The sequence below is a fragment of the Arachis hypogaea genome, chromosome 14, assembly GCF_003086295.3.
Source record: "Arachis hypogaea cultivar Tifrunner chromosome 14, arahy.Tifrunner.gnm2.J5K5, whole genome shotgun sequence".
Classification (NCBI taxonomy): Eukaryota; Viridiplantae; Streptophyta; class Magnoliopsida; order Fabales; family Fabaceae; genus Arachis; species Arachis hypogaea.
The window spans coordinates 8,679,860-8,692,757 of record NC_092049.1 but is presented as its reverse complement, the minus strand read 5'-3'; positions in this window follow the sequence as shown (position 1 = coordinate 8,692,757).

Sequence of the window (12,898 nt, the reverse complement as noted above, 5' to 3'; positions counted from 1 at the left end):
GACGCCCCATTCGTCATCTCGGAAAAAGCTGGAACTGGACTTATGAAAAGAATACTGGTCAACACCGGAGCTGATTCTAACATCCTCTTTATAGGAGCCTTCGATAAACTGAGCCTCCGAAACAAAAATTTGCAAACCCGCCGCGATAGGGTGACTGGACTCGGAGACAACTTCTTTAAACCAGACGGTTCCATAGTGTTATCACTAACCATCAGAATCAGAAGCCAGAGGAAGACCATCCTCTCCGAGTTCGTGGTCCTCAAGGACTCCACTGCATACAACCTCATCCTCAGAAGAAAGACGATCAATGACCTATCCGCTGTTATCTTCACCATGTTTCTAATCATGAAGTTCTAGGCCGATAACGGCACTATCAGAACGATATACAGAAATCGAGAAGTCGCGATAGAGTGCGACAACACCAGCTTGGCGCTCCACAAGAGATCCTGAGATGCGGCAGGCATCTTTCTCGCCGACCTCGATGCACGCCAAGACCTCAGCCCACGCAGAACCGTGGAAGAAAATGACGAAGAAGTAGAGCGGGACTTCGTAGACGAGGTCAGGAGCATAGCACACTTACGGGAGCTAGCTCTAAAACAAAGAATAAGCCTAAGGTATAATCTAAGGACGGTACGACAAGACTTCGAATCAGAAGACCCAATCTTATGACGAAACGACATCGCTTCCCCCATTCCCAGAGAAGGGAAGCTCACACCCGTCTGGGAGGGTTCCTACCCAATCAAGACGGTAATCGGAAAAGGAGCCTATAGGCTCGAAAAACTAGACGGGACCGAACTCCCGAGATCCTGGAATGCCATCAACTTACGGCGCTACTATACGTAGAAACCTCCTTCCAAAGCAACAAGATCGAGTTCATTTAAGACTATCTCTTTATCCTTTATTTTTTGCTCTTTTCACTTTCATTAATTGCTTAGGTTGTTTAATCGTATATTTTCTTACCGAGCGCTCTTTCTTACCCACATCGAGAGGTTTTAACGAGGCTCAGACCTCAAATGAAATTCATATTTTCAAAAGCATTGTCCCATCCAACGACACGAACTAAATGCGGCTACCCTCGGAGTTTGATCACCCCGAGGCCAACAAAATGGATATCCAAATAAAAAAACGGACATTCAAATGACAAAAAAGGCGACCCAAGGATTGATCATCCCGAGGCCATAACAAAAGGATATTCAAATAACAAAACGAATATCCAAATAAGTAAACGGCTATCCGGGAATCGATCACCCCGAGGCCAACCAAACGGATATCAAAATAACAAAACGAACATCCAAATAACAAAAAATAGTGACCCAGAAATCGATCACCCTGAGGCCAACGAAACGGATATCCAAATAACAAAATGGACATCCAAATAAGTAAACGGCTATCCCCAGGATCGATCACTCTGAGGTCAACAAAATCGATATCCAAATAACAAAATAACGGCGACCCGGGGATCGATCACTCCGAAGCCAATAAAACGGATATCCAAATAACAAAACAGATATCCAAAAAAGTAAACGGATACCTAGGAATCGATCACCCCGAGGCCAACAAAACGGATATCCAAATAATTAAACAGATATCCAAATAACAAAAAATGGCGACCCAGAGATCGATCACCCCGAGGCCAACGAAACGGATATCCAAATAACAAAACAAATATTCAAATAAGTAAACGGCTACCCGGGAATTGATCACTCTGAGGCCAACGAAACAGATATCCAAATAACAAAATGGATATCCAAATAACAAAAAATGCCGACCCGGAGATCGATCACCTCGAAGCCAACAAAACGGATATCCAAATAACAAACGGGCATCCAAATAACAAAAAACGGTGACACGAGAATCGATCACCCTGAGACCAACGAAACGGATATTCAAATAAGTAAATGTCTACCAGAGGATCGATCACCCCGAGACTAACAAAACGGATATCCAAATAACAAAATGGATATTTAAAAAAAAGATAAATAAGCAAAGTATTAAAATCCGCCCACCAAGAAGTCTAAAATAAGTTCACAATAACTAACGGCCCAAAAGGACCACACAAACCAAGCATGAGATGACGGTCTTCCAATTCGCAGAAAACTAAACTCACCAACATTCCGTCAATCGGCGTAGGATGACGTCACGCCCTTTCTAGGCCCCTCATGACATCCCGATAATAGAAAACCAAACTTGTCAACAAAAGCGGCGTTAAGGTCTAAGCTAATGATTTTCCAACTTACGAAAAGCGGAACTCACCAACATCCCGCCAAGTGGCGCTGGATGACGTCATGTTCTTTTCAGGCCCCTCACAGTCTCCCAAACTACAGAGAACCGAGCTCCCCTTCAACTCAGCATTGAGACCAAGCAAGTATGTTCTCATGCTTTGGGGGCAACTGTTACGGACCCAATCTCCGGGTCCTTCTTCGGAATGGTCACCGAACCCAATAATTCCAAGATTGAGCCATCTTCACGGCCCAAAGATGGATCAACTTCCAATATCCTAACCCACCATTCGAATTCAAATACCTCCCTTATCTTAGCCAGATAAGATAAGATGAGATAATTACCACTAGCTATATAAAGGGAGTCAGAGGCCCCCTCAGGTACTCACTCATTCCTCACACCTTATACCTCTTAGATCTATTCTGACTTGAGCGTTGGAGTGTCTTTGCAGGTACCCACCCCATTGTTCCAGTTAGATAATCCGGCGTCTACCTCGACTCGCAAGTCCCTGATCCACCTCACAACTCGTACCAGAGACTTCTTGTATAATAATCATAGAGTTCAAACTCTTTACTGAGATTTGACGGATTCTTTATTGACTAATCGTTAATCCTACAAGTATATATTTAAATCATACCCAATATCCATTCAACTAGTACCTTAGGGTATTAGGTGTCCGGAATCAAAGTATAATAGACACATTGTTATTAGTTAATTACTATGATATTCGCAGGTCAAATGAACTTTAGTACCATGTTCATCTGAGATATCCTATTGACAAATATGCGGTAATCGTAACCATTAAAAATTTTTAGAATGAGTCAGTTCAATGGTCATATCTCTATATGTATCATTTATATAAAATTTAATAAATGAGATCTATTAATCTTCATCCAATAAAGACCATTATATATATATATATATATATATATATATATATATATATTGATCTATCGGAATTATTCATGTCCTTTTTAATAATCTCATAACTAAGAACAGTTTAGATTAAAGTATAAAAGATTTATCTCTCATTATTATGATCACTATCATAATGATAAATCTCTTAAATTTAGTGAAAGACTGTACTATATTACAATAACAAATTATTTGACACATGGTTGATTGGATTGTGATTATACTACTTATTTTCAACAACTGTATGAACTGAAGAAGATCGATAGTTATTCGAATATGTGATGACATGCAGAAGAGATAGGAGGACAAATTACAATGCGAAAGGGGAGGACGAACAACAATTTCTACCACGAGAGACGTCGAATCCGTGAATGACCGTGCGAAACGGCACCGCATAAAAAAGTCATTTTAAATTTTTCTATTTTAGTAGAAATAAAAAAGTCAGTTTAAATTTATAAGTTTCAAAATTGTTTACTTTTATTGCATAATTATGTCTTAAATTTTCATAAATATAATTCTTTAAATATTATCAAAAGTTGTAAGCGATGAAAGAAGAGTATAATTATATTGTCAACTAATTAAAATTTTTATTTTAGATGTTAATATAAAAAATAGTTATTTTTATTAAGATATAACTAAATATTAGTGGAAATTTTAAATTTAATTTTTAAAAAATAATAAAACAAAATGAAAATAAACAAAAATAGTGGCTGATAAGTATGATATCTACTAATACATATAGGATACCAAATGGATAGATATGCCAAATATATACCAAACTTGAAACCCTAACTAGCCCACCAAACTATCTAAAACTCAAGTATTCTATCTATATGTACCTGACACCATTGGAAATAAAATTCATTATGTTAGGTAAGTTTACTTTTATGATAGATACTATATACTGTAAAACACTTATTACTATTGTTGTTAATGTTATCGCTGAATTATTAAAATAAAATCGGTGAAGGTAGTAGGTATTTTTTCTTAACTAGTGATCTAAGATGTGAGTATGGTGGGAAGTGAAAATTTTTCGCTGGAATATTCATATTTTTTTTTTACATTGTAAATAAAATATGCGAATAATAAATTCATAAGATATAGTGTAAACAAAATATATGAGTAATTATTTTGTTTTTGTGTAAACGAGATATAAAACAACAAATTTTGTTCAACTATATAATCAAGGAGGTGTAAATAGTAGTCTTTTTTACAAACATTTCAATTTTTTTTTTATTCTTTCAATAAATTTTAAAAAAATGTCTAATAGTGAATATATTGTTGTGAATGTATATCTTAATTATCACATAAATACCAACAAAAAAAGAGTTGTATTTAAATATGAATATTTAGAGTTCTATACATAGAGACTAAATTGGATTAAGTAATTCCTGCTAATAAGTGGATCTAAATTAAAGCTAGGGGTTGTATTTGAGATAAAACATTCTAATTATTTTTATTACACTCTAATTAGTCAATAATAAACTCAATTATTTTGAGAATTCAAATATTCAATTCTATCTTACTCATGAGTGATGCTAGTTATAGGTGGGAACTCTTTTCTGATTTTCTTACACAAAGTCAATGAAAGCATTAATGGTCTTTTTTAAGAATAAATAGAATAGCATAAGTATAGCAAATAATTTTTTAATTAGTAAATATTAATCAACTAATTTTTTACCATAAAATTATTTTTATCCACATTTTATGGAAAATTTAAATTTTAGAGTTAAAATTTAGAATTTAAGATTTAGAATTTAAAATTAAATTTTAGAATTTAAAATTAAAAAAATTTGATTCATATTGACAAAAAAATTAATTCAAACTCATTATCATATACATATATCGATAAGAAAGTTAAAAGTACATGTATCTTAAAGCATTTTGAGAAAACTTAGCTTAGGAATATATTTGGTTTAATTAATAAAGTACATATATAATGAATGAATCATTCTAAAATTTCTAATTAATTAAATATATACACTCAGTATATCCAACTTAATTAGTGCAAATTTATTTAATAAGTATCACTTTGGTTACCCTAATTCTAAAGGGCATCTATGTCAAATTCTAAACCAATTCAAGTCTTATAAAATATTATTACAGAATCTATATATGTGCATTTTGATACCTGATATAATAAACTAGAATCTTGATATAATAAAAATACCAAAACAAAAATTCCTTCACTATACTTTTAAAATAAATCAAATTTACAACTTCAAATTCACCTTATAAACTCAATATACAAACTACATACAATAATCTGGCAATATTTAAATTACTAAATAAAGTTTCCTTTTGTTACTGATTATGGAAAATGTAACTCTTCGTCCATAATGTGACCTTTTATATTTTATGATAAAGATAAATCCAACTATTTAGTAAATTTTAATAGTATTGATTATATATATATAGAGTCCAATTTAAGCCTCTGACAATACTCAATAATAAAGATAAAGGATGAATAATTTAATTATACTGAAAATAAAAAATAAACCCAAAAAAATTACAGTACACTCATGATGTTATAAAATTAATTATCACAAAAATTTAACTTTCATTAAGTAGAAATACTGCCAATAATTATTATAGATGTCTATTTTTTTTTTTTTTTGTCTTATATTTGAATGAACCAATACTAACTAATTCTTTTCTTTTTTACACTAAATTAAAAATATAATATTAGCCCTTTATTAATTTTTTTGTATCTCTAATATATTTTTTACAAAAAAATATTTTCTATTGGAGGCTTAAAGTATGAACTTTGTATAGATATTTTTTTTATTGAAATTTATTTTAATAAAGATTAAACTATGATACATTATACCAAAAACTCAAATATTTAAATAACTAAAGAAAAATATTATATGACTAAAAAAAATTATCATTTTTTATTAACACTTTATACTCTAAATATTAAATTCTAAATCATAAACATTAAATTTTAAATACTAATAACATAAAATTAAAATATAATTAAAAATATTAAATAATATTAATAAAAAAATTTAATTTCTAAAATTTTTCATAAATAAAAGTACGTAATTGTTGATATAGGTTAATATATTAGATAATTATTATAGTGTGTAACTTACGAAAACAAGAAAAAATTAATTCATATTTAATTTAAAATATAAAAAAATAATTTTTGAATATTGAAATTTTTTCATAAAAATAAGTTAAACAAAAATTAAATACAAGTAATAGACATTATAAAATTCGTCAACGTATTATACCCTAACAAAAATCCATGGCCTATAAATTAATTTGCTATTTAAAATTTTAAATAAGAATTTAGCTAATAAGAATATATAATAAACTTATCATTAGTAAAAAATTTTAAATTTTTTATTTAATAAATATAAAATAAAATAATACATTAAAAATTTTAATTTTTTGTATTTTTAATTAAATTTTTTTCAATTTGTAGTTTTAAGATGTATCCTTAGATAGTATTTATTTTTAGAAATTAGAACTAAAAAAATTAGAATTTAATATTATATTTAGTAGTTTCATATTGTAACTAAAATTTCAATTTAGAGATATAAAATTTCAATTATTTCACTCTGATTCTAAAAGATGAAGACGCAAAAAAGTGAAAATTGATATTGAAGATTAAAATTTTATAGTGTTTTTTTTTTTAAAAAAAATTTTTTTATTCTTTCAAATTTTAAATCTATCTTTTAATCCTCGTATTTATCTTAATCAAATTATAATACTTAACCAGATACTTAGACATAAATTAATTCGATATATTTTACATGGGTTATATTAAGTGTATATTAAAATCAGTCACCAAAGTCAGTTACCAGTATAAAATATATGCTGAAATATAAATATACATTGAAAATAAATTAAACTACACATGTATTTATATAAAAATATATTGTGACTGATTTTAGTAGTTTATTTTAATGTACAAATAATATTTCTCATTTTATATTAAATACAATATATAAACTTAATTTATTATCAATCTTTCAATTTTTCTCTCTCTATCTTTATTTGTTAGATGAAGTCAATAATTTTTGTAATTTTAATTATTAAGTAATTATTAATGATATCTTTAGTGGTGTAAAATTTTATTTAATGATATAAAATTACTTATTTTTTTTGGTTAATTACATACTAATTATAATTTAATAAGATTGCTGACCCTAAATTTTTCTTTTGTCAGACTCATTCTTTTTTTCAAACTTAGTCTTAAGGTATTATAAGACAAATAAATCTTTTTGTTGCTATTAATTTTTCTTCCTTCAAAATAAAAATTGAATTCTACATTCTATTTATATTAAACAACAATTATATTAAATATATATTAAAATTAATTATTAAAAATAAAAAAAATCTATATACATAAATAATTAAATATAGCGTGTGTTCGCTAATTTTAATATGCAAATAGAATTTTTATATAATCAATGTACGACGAAAACTTTAATATCAAAATCTTAAATAAAAGCACGTAAATGTTGATATATGATATATGTTAAGTTATTGTATCCCCCTATACCCAAAAAACAATTATTGTATCTGTAGAGAAATGCATGGGCTATAAATTAAGTTGCAATACTCTCCAACTTCAATCAACACTTTTTCTAGAACGAAATATGGCTTCCAAGAAGCCAATGGTGGCACCCACCGCCATTCTCTTCTCCCTTAACCTTCTCTTTTCCGCCACCATAGCAGCGCCGCCTCCCAACACACCGCCTCCCAACGCATCACCTCTCAATGCACCACCACCTAACACACCGCCGCCCAATGCCCCACCCCCGAGACCAACACTACCGCCTAATGCACCGCCTCCCAACGCACCGCCACCCAACACACTGCCGCCAAACGCAAAACCACCAAACACACCGCCGCCAAACACAAAACCACCCAACACACTGCCGCCCAACGCTCCCCCACCAAACGCACCCCCACCAAACACACCGCCGGCAAATGCACCACCACCCAACACACCGCCGCCCAACGCAAAACCACCCAACACACTATCGCCAAACACACCACCACCCAACGCACCGCCGCCCAACGCACCCCCTCCCAACACACCGCCGCCCAACGCACCACCACCTAACACACCCCCTCCCAACACACCGCCGCCCAATGCACCACCACCCAACACACCGCCGACCAACGCACCCCCGCCCAACGCACCCCCTCCCAACACACCGCCGCCCAACGCACCGCCCTCCAACGCACCCCCTCCCAACGCACCCCCTCCCAACACACCGCCGCCCAACGCACCGCCGCCCAAGGCACCGCCCTCCAACGCACCCCCTCCCAACACACCGCCGCCCAACGCACCACCACCTAACACACCCCCTCCCAACATACCGCCGCCCAATGCACCACCACCCAACACACCGCCGACCAACGCACCCCCGCCCAACGCACCCCCTCCCAACGCACCACCACCTAACGCACCCCCTCCCAACACACCGCCGCCCAATGCACCGCCACCCAACACACCGCCGCCCAACGCACCCCCGCCCAACGCACCGCCACCTAACACACCCCCTCCCAACACACCGCCTCCCAACGCACCCCCACCCAACGCTCCACCACCTAACACACCACCGCCCAACGCACCACCACCCAACGCTCCACCACCTAACACACCACCGCCCAACGCACCACCACCCAACGCACCGCCGCCCAACGCACCCCCGCCCAACGCACCCCCTCCCAACACACCGCCGCCCAATGCACCACCACCCAACACACCGCCGCCCAACGCACCGCCGCCCAAGGCACCCCCACCCAACGCACCGCCACCTAACGCACCGCCACCCAACACACCACCTCCCAATTCGCCCCCACCTAACACACCCCCTCCCAACGCACCGCCTCCCAACGCACCCCCACCCAACGCACCCCCACCTAACACACCACCGCCCAATGCACCACCACCCAACACACCGCCGCCCAACGCACCGCCTCCCAAAGCACCACCTCCTCCACCTCCTCCCGCGTCACGGCCACCACCACCGCCTGTTGTTGCAAGCCCTCCACCACCCTCTTGTCCCTTAAATGCCGCACAGGTAGATCTTTGCGCGAATGTATTACATGGTCTCTTAACCGTGGTTATTCTTCCTGGGCTGGGACCCAGTCCGGATCAATGCTGCACCCACTTGAATCGTCTTCTTGCTATTGATTTACGCTTTTGCCTTTGCGTGGACATTAAGGCTAGCTTATTGGAACGACTCCACTTAAACATTACAATTAACTTCGCCCCATTGCTCAACGCCTGTGGCAAAACCTCTCCCCAAAACTTCCAGTGCCCAGCCACCACGTAATAATTACAAATTGCATGCATGTGTCTTTGCTTCTGCATATAGAAGCTACTCAGTCTTCGACGTAGTAATAACCTCGCATCAAATACATAAATATGCATATCTATGCATACTATACTCCTCTTGAGTTACCACATTTCTTCCTCTCTTCAATAAATTATACTTCCTTTATTCCAAAACTACTGTATGTTCACTGTTTTTCTTTTTTTTTTTTTACAAATTGAATGAAAAAATAAACTAAAATTTACCTACAATTTTCGTGTAAAACTGATAGTTAATAATTATTAATTTTAACATATATAATAATTAATTTGATATATTTAAATAAATTATTTCTAACAATTTTTAATTACTATCAATTACATGTAAAATTAACTACGTATGAATTATTGTAATCTAAAATTAACGGTATATTATTTTTTTAGCATTCTATATAAAAAGATTTTTGCTTGAATCAACAAGTAACAAGTATAATAAATAAGATTAAAATGAATAGCTAGAGTAAAAAAAATAAAAATTCAAGGTTTATATATGAAGAAAAATAAATATAATTTATCTACAACCTAATTTAATTTAATTAAATTTTAGAAGTTATATATAGGAATTAAAGACTGGAGCATATATTTTCATAAATAAATTTGACTCTATATAATTAAATTGATGGCGTATTACGTATATATTACATAATATGCTACATAATCATTTGACTAAGCTTTTGATATTTTGAAAATCAAATTAACACACGCTTAATCTTTAATAACCGTTAATTCATAACGACAAACTAAGGCATCAAGTGTTCTCCAGATTAAAGAGAGAATTTGATTTTTATGTACTGAAAAAATGAAAGCATTTTATAAATGCATTTAATTATATTCGTTATTTTAAATTATCACGTAATTAATATAAAAAATAATTATTTTAGTTGATATGATATAATATAATTAGATATACTTATAAAATTATTTTATATATATTGAGGGTATTAAAATTAAACTCTTAAAGAAAATAGATAGTAATGACACTATGTAATAAATGAGTAATATTAGGTAGACAAAAAAAAACAGCCAGAACTTGTCTTATTTAGCATTAATTAATTGTCGTAACAATTAATGAATGTTAAATAAGGTAAATTATGGTTGTTTTTTTGGCTGATTTTCTTTGGTTACCAAACATTTACAGACAACAAAGAAAATAGATAGCGTTATAGCAATTGATAGATAGTTTTAACTTTCTAGCTAGTTGATTAGTAAATCAATATAATCAGGATATTTGCATCTTCATTATTTCCAAAGTTTATGAACCAAATCTCATGGCAGTTACGTTAGTGGCAGTTACATGTATACAATTATTAACAGTTGGTGGTATTGAGAACAAAAAATATTTTATTGTGAAAAAAATTATAAAATAATAAAATAATAAGTTAATTATTATTAAATTTATAATTTCTATTACGTGTGAATTCAACTGTTTTAATTTAAGGGGAGATTGATCCAAAAAAAAAAAAAATTGATGGTATCTATGGTTTAATGAGTTGCAACAATTCATAGAAAATTTTCTTGCAAAATTAGAATTATTGATGTAAATGCTTTAATTTATTTTTAAGTACCATCCAATATATAAGACGCATGCCTATAATTATAAAAATCAGACTTTTAATGTGATAAAATTTGTAAAGTAACTGGTGAAAAACTAATAACTTTTTGTCCGAATATTAGAGTTCGTGTATAAATAAATTTCTCAAACCTAATATGATTATTAGGCCAAATAATATTCGGATCCGATAACATCTTAATAATCTGAACCAACCTTGACATATATAATAATTAGATTGGTATCAAACCTAACAGCCCATGCATTCATAAGTTTATGTATCATTCCTATGTTTGCGGGTCATGGATCGGATCCGATGACCCATGAACAATCCTAGACATGGCGAAAAACTCAACAAAGTAATCAAATCACTAGTTCACAGGTTTTGTTTCCACAAGTATTAATAATGATCTTTTAATTTTTAATTAATTATTAAGCCTTAATTAAAAATTGCAAGGTATTATAGACTAGTGCATGAGAGTGTGTGAAAACTAAGAGAGGGACCCCAGAAACATAACTATCCCTCTATTTAGTTGTGTTATAAGTGTACAATTTTTGTTATAGTTAGTTAAAGGTGTTTAAAATTTATCCTTGATCTTTCTTGAACTTCTCTTGTTTACTACCTTAAATGTTGTTCTTTCTTTAGTTGTGAATGACACTTATTTTATAGTTTTAATTTTGTATTTTCTTTTTTCGGGTTACTGTCTTCTTCTCCAAAAAACTTTATTTATTTTTGTAGATTTACGGATATACGGATACCTACTACATAACATCCATAATCCGATTTTATTAGTGTGCGGATCGGACCCAATTCCATCCTATAGCCTTGCGAATTTGATCCATATCTACAATTTTCGGATCGAATTCGGATAAACACTGAAGGTATGTAAATCAGATCTGATCCGTGAACACCCCCAATTATAGGTGATTAGGTAGAACCGTTTTTTTCGATTTTCTTACACGAAGTTAATGAAAGCATTAATGGTGCTATTTTAAGAATAATTAGAATAGAATAAATACAACATTATTTTTTAATTAATCAATATTAGTTATTTTTCATTATAAAATTATTTTTAATTTTTATTTTTAAAAAATTTAGAATTTAAGATTAATTTAAAAGTTAAGATTTAGAATTTAAAATTTAAAAAATAATTTATTAAAAAATTCATTCTCTAATTTATCTCTAATAACTAATAAGTATGACTTTATTTGGTTACCTAAAATTCAAGTTAAAGGGCAACTATCTCAAATTCTAAACTAATTAAAGTTTGTAAAATATTATTACCTCATGCAGCTATGTGCATTTTGATACCTAACATATATGTACAAATAGGAATAGGTGCATATTATGGTGATGAAAAAAATTGGTGACGAGATGAAGATTAATCTTTATAGTTAGTTAGCTGAGAGAATACATTATTTTATTTTTGTTAGTTTTTTAAAATATATTATACACATTTTCATTTTCTTCACACAAACATTTTTTCATCACAGAATTATCCATATAGGAATATAAGATTCTTGATTTTTTTTTTAATAAAAAGTACTACCTACATTATTATTAAAAAAAATTATTTTTAGCAGCTAGCTATTCATTTTATTGTTAATAATAATAAAAATAATTATTAATATATTACTAGTAATTAGACATTAATTATTTCAGATATACTTTGTCATTAAAAAATTTTAGTAATAATTGCACAAATACGGGTAAAAACTTTTTAAATGAGAATAAAAGTGTATATATATAATTACTATAAAAATAAAAATTAAACAAGACATATAATGATGATTATGCTATTACTACTAAAATATTTTTTGTTGTAGTATTGATTTCGAAACAGCTACCCATAAATCACAATCTTTCTTTG